This window comes from Pteropus vampyrus, unplaced genomic scaffold, assembly GCF_000151845.1.
Source record: "Pteropus vampyrus isolate Shadow unplaced genomic scaffold, Pvam_2.0 Scaffold56, whole genome shotgun sequence".
NCBI lineage: Eukaryota > Metazoa > Chordata > Mammalia > Chiroptera > Pteropodidae > Pteropus > Pteropus vampyrus.
This window is the reverse complement of record NW_011888837.1, coordinates 5,171,760-5,182,408: the sequence shown is the minus strand read 5'-3', so window position 1 is coordinate 5,182,408 and position 10,649 is coordinate 5,171,760. Positions and strand designations below refer to the sequence as shown.

The window sequence follows — 10,649 nt, the reverse complement described above, 5'->3', positions numbered from 1 at the left end:
TGGGCTTTACACAGGCACAGCATCATCTCAGGTTCTAATCAGTCACTTAAGCAGGTTTATACTCCTTAACATAGCACATCACTGAAAAAGCACTCTGAGCCCATGAGTGTAACAATAAGAGGCATAGTACTTCTACCATGAAGAGACTCTGCTATGTGTTTTAGACGGATGGGGCATTATAATGGGAAGTTTAGGCCAAATATGAAGTCCACTCCAGCATCATTTTCAAAGTTAATTCAAAGAAAAAAAGCCAGACTTGAAGACAGTTCAAATTCCCAGCCAGCTTTCCCTCACCCTTTTCTGTGGTGATTTGTGCATTGCCATTGATTAAGCACCTTGAGTCACAATGGGTGTCTTTTCCTTTAGCTGTGTTGCATCTCCTACAGGAGGACAAGGCCTCCTTTCCAGGGGTGTTGACAGTCGTCTTCAGACCAATCTCACATGAAGCAAGTTTCAGAGAACTGTTTGCCACCAGCCAGTCACTTGCTCCAGTCACCAGGCTTATGGCCCTGGCTCTAGTTTGGGAGGTAGGGGAGGGGAAACTACTTGACCTGGATAAGCTGTTTACCTCAGTTCTTACACACAAGCTTCTAAAGGATTGGTTCCTCAGAGGGAGAAATGTCAGCCATTGGAGTTAATGAAGGCCAGAGCTCCCCAGTAAGAGCACTTTCTCCAACTTCACCTCCATCCCATCGAAGGTCTCAGATCTAACAGTACTGAAATAGACATCATGGAAGTCATGAGACTGAGAGTGTTCCATTCTACTTAAGCTTAAGTTTGCCACAAGAAATGTGATTAGGCCTCGATAAGGAGTTTATCTAGAAGCAGCCTAAGAATTTAGAGAATGCTGTAACCAGATACAAACTTCAGGTGCCTTCCTTAACAGGGATTCATTTTGACAACTAATGGGTTTTTGTTTGTTTTTTTTACTATGGAACACTTTATGAATTTGCATTTCATCTTTGTGCAGGGGCCATGCCTATCTACTCCGTATCGTTCTAATTTTACTATATGTGCTGCCGAAGCAAGCATGAGTATCTTTCAATAAGATGAAGTGTTGTATTGAAACTGCATTGCCAAGTACCTTGGATATTCTCTGGGCCCGTTGAGGCAGTAGGCTAGAAATAAGGGATCTGCATACATTCTCTCCTGCTGTTCCAACAGCAGGCTTTTCTTACTTCGCAATGTAGTATTCCACGAGAGGTCCAAAAGCCACAGGCCTGAGTTACATGTAATATTGGCCCACCCACAAGTAGATTTGTGGGGGTGGGAGTTATAATCACAGCTACTTCAACAAGTCTCTGAAGAACAGCTTCTCCCAGAGGCAAGGTTTTAGTTCACCTGGCTCCAGTTTCTATCACTGAATTGCCTCGCCTTCGACAGTTTTCCTACTACCCGCTTTTTATTGCTTAGTATTTGTCTGAGCGGCATGTTAAAAATTAAGATATAGTGGTCTTCAACCATGGACAGTTTTAGATAGATTTGTTGCCAAGAAATGTAATACATGGCTAACCAGAAAGTAGCCACAGGCCCTTCGTGCTCTAGGTGAACACTGGATTCTAAGCAGAAACCTATAGAATGAGCCGAACCCACAACTACCTTAGCCCAGCTGAGGAATTTCAGTGAAGGCCACCCTAAGGATTAGTCAGTCTGAGCTAGCAAGAGCTGGTCAGGCGAGTTTTGAGAAAGTGTAAGAAGAGATTCAGGTTGAATTGTGCCCAATGGACAGAAAGCAGAAAGCACTTCATACTGAAGTTCAAAGAATCCACGCAGAAGATTCCCACTGGCAGAGGGGCATCCTACACTCTTCCATGTCTTGTTCTAAAAGAATGTTTACAATTAAGCTTTTATTCAACCTTTTCTCCCACCTTTCCAGTTATGGTTTTACCTGTGAACTTGTCTTCTAACCCATCATACACAGTTTGATATTTAGAAGCATGTGGTTCTCCAGAGGCCTAGGCAGTAACACCTATAGCCACCAGTTTTATAGGACTCTCCTGCAGTTGAGTCCCCTAATTGATTAGATGGGTAGAAGTAGACAGCAATGGTTTTGCCCAGTATTTCTATGGTGGGAAAGGTAAACTTTTCAGTACCTCCACTATTAGTACTTGTGCTGGCTGGAAAATTACTGCTTGGCTATCGCCCATGGGAACATAGGCTGTCACCCATAAGAACATAACATTCTAACAATAAGCTTTCTGCTTCTGTACTCCCGCTTGCACACCCGACCTGTGGGTCGACAGTAAATAGAAGAAAAATAGACTTGTGTTAAGACAGAATGAGGAATGGGATTTAGGGCTTAAAAACTCTACTTCTACATTTCGGGGCTGCTTAATTTGGGGTCTGCGTACCCCTGGCAGACCCAGCTGGCTGAATAAAGAGTGTGTTTCCTATAACTCACTGATTTCTGGTGGTCCGTGTGTCTTTCGGGGGCTAGCAGTTACAACATACTGACCATACAGTAGAATATTTTCTTTGCCCAATAATTCATTGGGGTATTTTGTAGATTTGAAGATGTATATGTAGGTTGGCTTTTTTGTTTTTCTTGGTTTTTATGGTTGAATAACTTTACAGAAATGGAAAGGGAGTTAGTAAACAAAGCATACCATGCACTTAGTATCTTAGAATTCAAACCAAAATTTAACTAGGTTTCTTGGTTGACAATTAAGTCACCAGTATACCCACTGTTGGAATTCCTGGAATTTTTGCTCAGTAAAGAAACAGTTACAGGTGAGAACCCTACAAGATGAGTAATCCGAAAATTGTTTTTCAGTGTCATTAGGCAGCCATGGAGAAACAGTCACCCATCCCTGCCCCTGGGCTTCATCCTGCAGGACCTTCTCACACCACATGCCCCAACACCTCAATTCTAGTTATAACCTTTAACTAGCAGTGACTCTCAAGATCCCAAATCTCTTCTGCCAAATAATTCTATGTCAAACAGATTGCAACCAAAAACCACACATCTCTTGAGCAGGGTATCTTTGCTCTTCTCCTTGAACCCTGCTTCTTTACAAAGAACCGTGTAAACAAATAACTCCCCATTGATGGGGATGAGGGTGAACGAAGGTTCATGTCCTTACTCTTGTACTTTTTTTCCATTTTCCAGGTTTCTTAAAGCAGGTAGACTTAGGTGTTTGACTAGGTGTGATTTACAAGAGAAAAACTTAGGTGTGATTTACAAGAGAAAAACTTTTGTTTATATAGTTGACACACAGGAACTGTGACACAATTTTCTCTATAGCACTTATGAAATCATAGTCCGGATAATAAACATACCCATCACATGGTATGCTCTTGAGTGTCACAAAGATGCCACATTACCCCTTTTCCCTATGACAGACATTTGTCTCGATAAGCTAAAGGAAGCCTCCCAAACCTCAGTGCTCTGGGTAACCACCATCTGACCAGCTTAAGTTTCCTCGCTATCCCAAATGCAAAAGCTTCTCCTATTCATCTTCAGAGAAGTGCTTTCAGGTGAGCAAATATGACACCAAATGAGGAACTCAAAGTGAGGTAATAAATTTCCTCCACCCCCCACTTCCACATCTAGGTGGGAAGGTGGGCTTCAAGCCCTCAGGTTTTCTGTTGTCTTCAAAGAGCTGCTTTCAAAAGGAACATGGTTAAGAACTTAACTCCCTGGTAAGAGGGCTCAAATATTACATGATGCTTGAAGTTCACTTCAGTTCTCTTCATTATCACAAAGGACATTTCCTTCCCACAAATAAGTCTAATCCAAAAAGCCTATGCTTTTATCCCAGTTTTCACCCAAGCTGATTCAATCTTTAATCTTGAAATAGGGAAGAAAGGGGCTAGCTGTTCCTCACTTCCTGCCATTACTCTAAAGAGGAGTTTCTCTCCAACAGAGATTTTAGGGTTCCAGTGGAAGGCTTGAAGGAAGCCATTGAGACACTTTGTGAAGAAAGCAAGATACTGAGTTTTAAGCATAGAAGCTCTAAACCTATGTATTTCTTTTAAAGGAGATTTATAAGCGTGATTTTGCTGAAGTATGTTTTATACTAGAGGTTAAAGGGAAATCGATAAAAAGTAGGTGACTTCTTAAGATTTCACCATGAGAGAACTTTCAAAATTCAAAATTCAATCTTAAGCTCAAGAATGAACTCCCTTTAGAAACCACAGCAGTTAGAAAAGTTTCTCATCTATCTGTATTTCGAGGATGAGAAGACGTACCTAATAAAATGACTTCAAGAAGCTAAGTGACCTCCTATTTTTTGTCTGCATAGAACACTAGCTTCTCTTCTTTCCAGTTCCTTAATCTGTTTTACTTAGATGCTCTTTCTCTTTTTCTTTCGTTCATCTTTCACTTCTAAAGTAAGCTAACCAAGATTCCCCTTGAGGTCTACAAAAAGTTTGGTTCTTTCCACCCACCCACCAGAAGACTTTTTAGCGCCAGAATTCCTATAAAATTTTGGACTACATCACCCACTGCCACATACCCCAGGCCTCTCCCAGCAACAGAGCAATCAACAGCCCCCAACAGCCTTCTCTTTTATACTCGAAGCCCCGCCTTCTTCGTGGGTGCGGACCAATGAGAATGCTTAGAAACTATTTCGGCTCCACAATTGGTCTCTGATTTCCGGCAGGTGAAAACAAGCCTCTGGATGCCTACCTTCTCCACCTGCTTTTTTCTACCTTGTAAAGGCTTCTGTATTGTTAAAGACATGCTTTGAGGGAATAGTCCAGAGACATCTTCGAAAAGTGGCTGAATCAACTTCCTCTCTAACACTTAGTCTTAATATGGAAGCTTTTTAGAGTGCTTTAAAGAATTTCAAAAGGAGAAATATGAGTAGCTACAGGCATACTGTGTTTTATTGTGCTTCACAGGTTTAGCGTTAATTAGCAAAATGATTAAGGCTAACATTACTGTGATACTTGTGTTATTACAGTGGTCTGGAACCAAACTCACAATATCTCTGAAGTATGCCTGTATTTGGTCAGACACTGGTGGTAGAGACAAACATCTTTACCCTCAAACAACACTAATGATCTTTATCACTCATCTATGTGTGTTATTAATCTTTCATTTACAAGTATTATTAAAGACTATGATTCAAAGGAGACAAGAATGTGGCCTAGGGGACTTGGATTTTGTCTGTGCTTCTCAAACTTCATGTTAGGTGTATGAGAATCCTCAGGATACACATGTTTCTTGAAAGTCAATTCCACTTGTGGATGTGGGGGGTAAAAAGCATTGTTTTATGTTAAGAAAATACCAATCCAAATTGATATAAATAAATGATTTGTTTAATAAATAGGAGGAAAGAGACAAGTCTTCCTTACAGAAGAATTTCAAATAGTATATGTCCACACTCTCCCATCCAAGGTGTGGAGTTAATGCACCTCCCCTTGAATGTGGTCTGGACCTAGTGACTCACACTTCTAAAGGACAGAGTGGGGAAAGGGAAAAATCATAATTTTACAGTGAAGAAACCTGGAAAACATTGCCTTAAACAAGTGATCTGGGTTAACATCACCAGGGAAAAGTTGTGTTGCTATTATGTACCCCCTGATGTGATGAGATGAGCACTTCACTCCACGGTATTCTTCCTCAAAATCCATAGCCCCAATCTAATCATGTGGAAAAACATCAGACAAAAGCAAGTTGAGGAACATTCTACAAAATCCTGACCAGTAATCTTCAAAATAGTTAATCAAGGTCATGAAAAATAAGAAAAGACAGGGAAAGATATTAGTGGAAAAAATAGTGAAATCCCAATAAAGGTTGGAGTTTAGTAACATATAACTGTGAATCATTTAGTTTTGGCAAATGTAACACAGGCATGTAAGATGTTAACAATTAGGAAAACTGGGTAAAGAAAATAGGGAATTCTCTTTACTAACCCGGTAACTTTTCCATGTATCCCAAGTAATTCTTAAATAAAACATTCACTTAAAAGAAAAAAGGAAATAATCGCAAAATCTGCATGAATTTTTAAGATACAATATGAACCTTCAAAGAAATCCTATGCTTATAACAGAATGCTTTAAACTATGCCTCCCTCACACTTGCTGGAAGCACTTTTCATTGTTAGAGGTAATTTAGGACCAAAGTTTGAGACGTAGCATGTTTAGCTAGATAATTCCATAGTAGCTTGAAGGATAGATGAGAAAAGGTAAGTCTGGGAACTGAGATGTCAGCTGAAATAGAGCTGAGAGGTAATCAAGTCTAAGGCAGTATGTCAGTAGATAATCAGGAACAAATTGACTTATTTATTCCTGTGATTGCTACCAGTGCTTTCTGGGAATTTTTTATTTCCAGCCATCCACTTTCATCTTGAGTATTCACATATCTGCAGTCAGATGAAAGGAAATCCTCTTCTAAGGTAGCCAGATAGATAGCATCAACAAAAAATACCAGATATGCTTGAGAACAGTGTGTTAAAAAAAAAAAAAAAACAATTAAAAAAAAACACAAAACAACATGGGAGATGGGATAAGCAGTAGTTAAGAACGTGGACTTTTTAGGTTGATAAACGAGTTTAATTCTCTATTGTTTACTAGCTATGTGATCTCACATTAGTTAACCTCTCTACGCTTCACTTTCCTCGTCTGTAAAAAAGAGATAAAAATAGTGCTTACTCATGAGATCGTTGTGAGGATTGATAATATATATGAAAAGTGTCTAAAATAGTTCATGACACAAACATACAGCACTTACTATTACTCAGATCTGTTCTACATGCTATACATATTGACTCATTTAATCCTCACAACAATCCTATTATTAGTCTTTATATTCCACGTGAGGAATCTGAGCCACAGGAGGATAAACAATTGCCCAAGGTGTAACACAGCTATAAGTACTGGAGCTTGATTCAAACCTGGGCCCTCTGGCTCTAGAATCCTTGCTTTTAGCCAGCCAATTGCATTGCCTCTTCTGTTATCGGAAAGGAAGGAAGAAGGAAGAGGACATAACATGCTGGGAGGTCCAAAAACGGAGGTACCTTATAGAAGGGAAATGATCAGCCCTACTGTGGCATTGCAAATGTGTAAATAATGCAGGAATGAATTGGAAACAATACCAAATTCTTGTCCGACAGCCAGTTGAAATGGCAGCACTTGCTTGTGCACGCCCAAAAGTCAGTGAGAACATTCCTCCAGAAGTCATGTAATACCACTGTAAATGTAAAGCTTATCAAATTAGAGAAGCTCTCCCCCATCACCCACCCCCACGCCCCTCGCCTTGCATGCTTATCTCAGTCTTTTCTTAGTTGATTTCCTGGACAGAAGTCTCGAATATCAGATAGTATAGTTTAAAATTAGTTCAATCTTCACTGTAAAGAAGTCAGCCAACATTCCAGAATTAATCATTATTCTTCCATGCAAAAGCCAACCCCAGCCTGAGGCAGTGTTCTTGAAGGCTCACACTGCTCCCAGCCTGAGTAGCTGTCAACCACGGAAGTAGAGGCTCAGCTTGGGCACCTAATCTGACCACCCCACATTTCTAATTTACTGTCCACAAATTTAAAGTTACCCTTCTTTGAGTCACTATTCTGAGCCAGGTAATCTACATGCTTTGGCTCACTTAATCCCCTCTTTGACCCTCATGATATAAATATTGATATTCCCATTCACGAATTTAAAAAACTCAGATTCAGAAGAATTAAGCAACTTTCCCCGTGTTACACATCTAGCAAGAGGTGGAGCCAGATTTGAACTAGGCTATTCAAATTTCAAGGCCCTGTTCCTAACCACTTAGTGCTACAATGGAATTGTCAATAAAGTGAGTTTGAAAAGCTGTATTGGGCTGGCAGAGGCAGCAACAAGTTATCATGGCTCTACTTTTCTTTTTTCCAATGAGAGATTCCTGAAACCCACGAGAGAAGAAAGACAAAAATGCTCTTCTTGCCATAAGAGCTATCCTTAGGGACGGAGGCATAGAGAGATGTGGGGAAAGCACTCCAATTTTTATTTCAACAGCTTTATTTCAGTTCTGCTACTTTTGAGCCAAGGCAAACTGCTGCAGAATCCTCATCCTACCCATGCTTTTTGTCTGCTGCCTTATTTCCCCACCCCCACCCCAAAACTTGAGTCGGTGGAGGAGGAAACAGGGAGGGGAAACAGGGTTTGTGTAAAGAACAATTCCAGTTTTAGCTTTCTTCACTCATATTCTTCTTTTAAGGCCTCACATATTTATTATTGAACCAACCTACTAGTGCTGAAACATTAACAAAGAGGAAAATCATTTTTCTAATAATTTCCCAATAAAACACACCCAACTGTCCAGATGGTAGTGATCTTTTCAGTGCTTCGGTGAGATCCAAGCAACCTGGTTACCGCATCAATATGTGTTCCATCTCATGCGCGAGTCATCACAGACCCACTTGATTCTTCTCCAATGTCTCCTTTTGGAGTTGTGCCTGATTTTATTACCAGTTTCCATCTAAATCCATTGGCCAATTCTGCTTTTGTTTCTTGGCCAGGAGCCACCTGACCCTGATGGTCTTGGAGAAGATATGGTGAAGAAGAGTCAGCAGCTCACACTACGATGACAGAGAAAGAGCTCTTAACTCATATTCTGAATAGGACTAATTCACCAGAACTAACTGACCCTCACACTGCATTCTGATGTCTGCCTGGATCTTTGAAGAACAAAGACAGCCAGGGGAACACCATTCATGCCAGCACAGCTGAAAGAACTGTGTGGGGTGGTCTGCCCTTTGGAAGCTGGAATTGTTACCCTGTAACTCATTACTTGGATAGGGCTGGTGGTATCACATACACAGATGTATCAAAGTATTTAATTGATCTTTTAATATGACTGTGAACTGCAGAATGTACAAGCGTATTTTAGAATATAAATAGACCTAGAACTTTTCAATTCCTTGCCTTGCCTATATTTCTATATCTCCTGCCAAAAAACAAGAAAGCAGCCGCAAGTAATTCTGTAAAAAGCCTACCCAAGTAGACTTTCTCTTGAGTCCCTCCTGCCTCAGCATCTACTCCGCCACTACCCTAGTTTAAGCCCTTATTTCTTTCTCACCTATTCCTTTGCTCTACACTCCCAAATATCTTTAGTACCTTCAGGGTCCCACTCTCCAGACCATTTTCCACACTGCATCCAGAGAGATCTTTCTAAAACACAAAACCATTCTCTGGATTCCCATCATGTTCAGGATTTAAACACAATTCTTGCCATGGGAAGAGAGAGAGAGAGGTCAGGTCATTCGCTGACAGATCCAGTCTTTCATCAATCACTCAGGTGTCATCTGTATTCTGCCCCACTTCAGTTCGTCCTTCTTCTAACGTTTTTCCAACACTGTCTCCTCCTTTAGTTCATCCTCCTCTCTTTTTCGCCCTCCCCATCCACCTGGCTAATGCCCACTCATCCTTCAAAGATGGTAAAGCATTTCTCTGCTAAACTCCCCGAAGTGAGTTAAGAACCTCGCTCACATCCTCTCAGAACAAAAATGTTAATACGTCTCTTATCACAACTCCACTGTCACCATCTGTTAACTTGTCTGTTTCTTTCACCAAAGCTGAGCTCATAGAAAATACATCTTTTTATTCACCTTTGTGTCCCAGTCTCTAGAATATTTCCTGGCCTGATATGGTTACTCAACCACAATTTTTGAGGGAATGAAGGAGTGAAGGGATGAATAAATGGCTAGGTTGCTGTATCTAGAAACAAAATGTACACTCGCATGGTATAATCGAGGACAGTTTAATACAGGGACTCTTTATAAAGGTGTGTATACAATGTAAGGAAAACCCAGAGGAAAAATATGAAGCATCCCTGAGGCCAGTTATAGCAGGAACCTGAAGGTGCAAGGAGAGAGTGTGTCTCCCAGAACCCAGAGAGTCACTGCAAGGGAAGGACCACCTGACAGGAGGTGTGGCCTTCAGTAGACATGCATCCAGTCTGCACTGACCTGGCATGATGGAAGCTGAGGGAATAAAAAAAAAATCACTTTCCTCCATCCTCCAATCTCCTGACATTGCCTCTCAATGAACAAACCAAACAGAAGCCAGAGGGCAACCTCCAGGGCACTGGGCAGGGCAGGGAGGGGTTGGGAGAGGAAGGACTGGAAGAGCAGGTGGAAAGTGTCCAGCAGTTTCTCTCCAAGGAAAGAATTCCTGACTACATTCTAAAGATTAAGAAGTTCAAGAAAAATGATCCGAGAAAAAAAGGATCTTCTTCACAGCTGGTAAGAAAATTGGTTCTAAGGAAAAATACTTCGATAAGCCAGTTGTGATAAAGAAGAGAACAATAGACTGGCACCCAGGTTTCTTGCAGAAGAAGCACCTTCCTCTGGATGACAAAAGAGAAAAGGGAAGGAGAATGAAATTGAATTCATTCTTGGGGTAAGTATAAGAGGAAGAGGAAGACAATATCTGAGCACCAGAAAGAAAGGATTGAGAGAAGAGATAAATCCAACGGAAATTTTTCAAGTGAAGTTGTGGTTAGTCTATGTGATACCTTCCTACGAATTACATAGTAAGAATGTAAAAAGAAATCACGATACACTCAGTGTGAATGGATTTCTTGTGGAAATTAATGAAAGTTTTGAATTTACATCAAGGTTGATCCTGGGCTGCCAAAAACAAGGATCCAAGAAGAAAGGTGCATTTCTTAGTTACACAAAGAAGAAATTGGGGTTCAGAGAGGTAAAGTGACTCCATGAAGG

The 10,649-nt window shown here is 40.7% G+C and overlaps 1 non-coding gene across 1 annotated transcript; it reads right to left on the bottom strand.

Moving 5' to 3' along the window:
* Positions 1-925: 925 nt before the first annotated feature.
* Positions 926-1,032, bottom strand: LOC111740009. The gene has a single exon (XR_002780444.1). It is a non-coding gene; the product is annotated as a U6 spliceosomal RNA (small nuclear RNA).
* Positions 1,033-10,649: the final 9,617 nt, after the last annotated feature.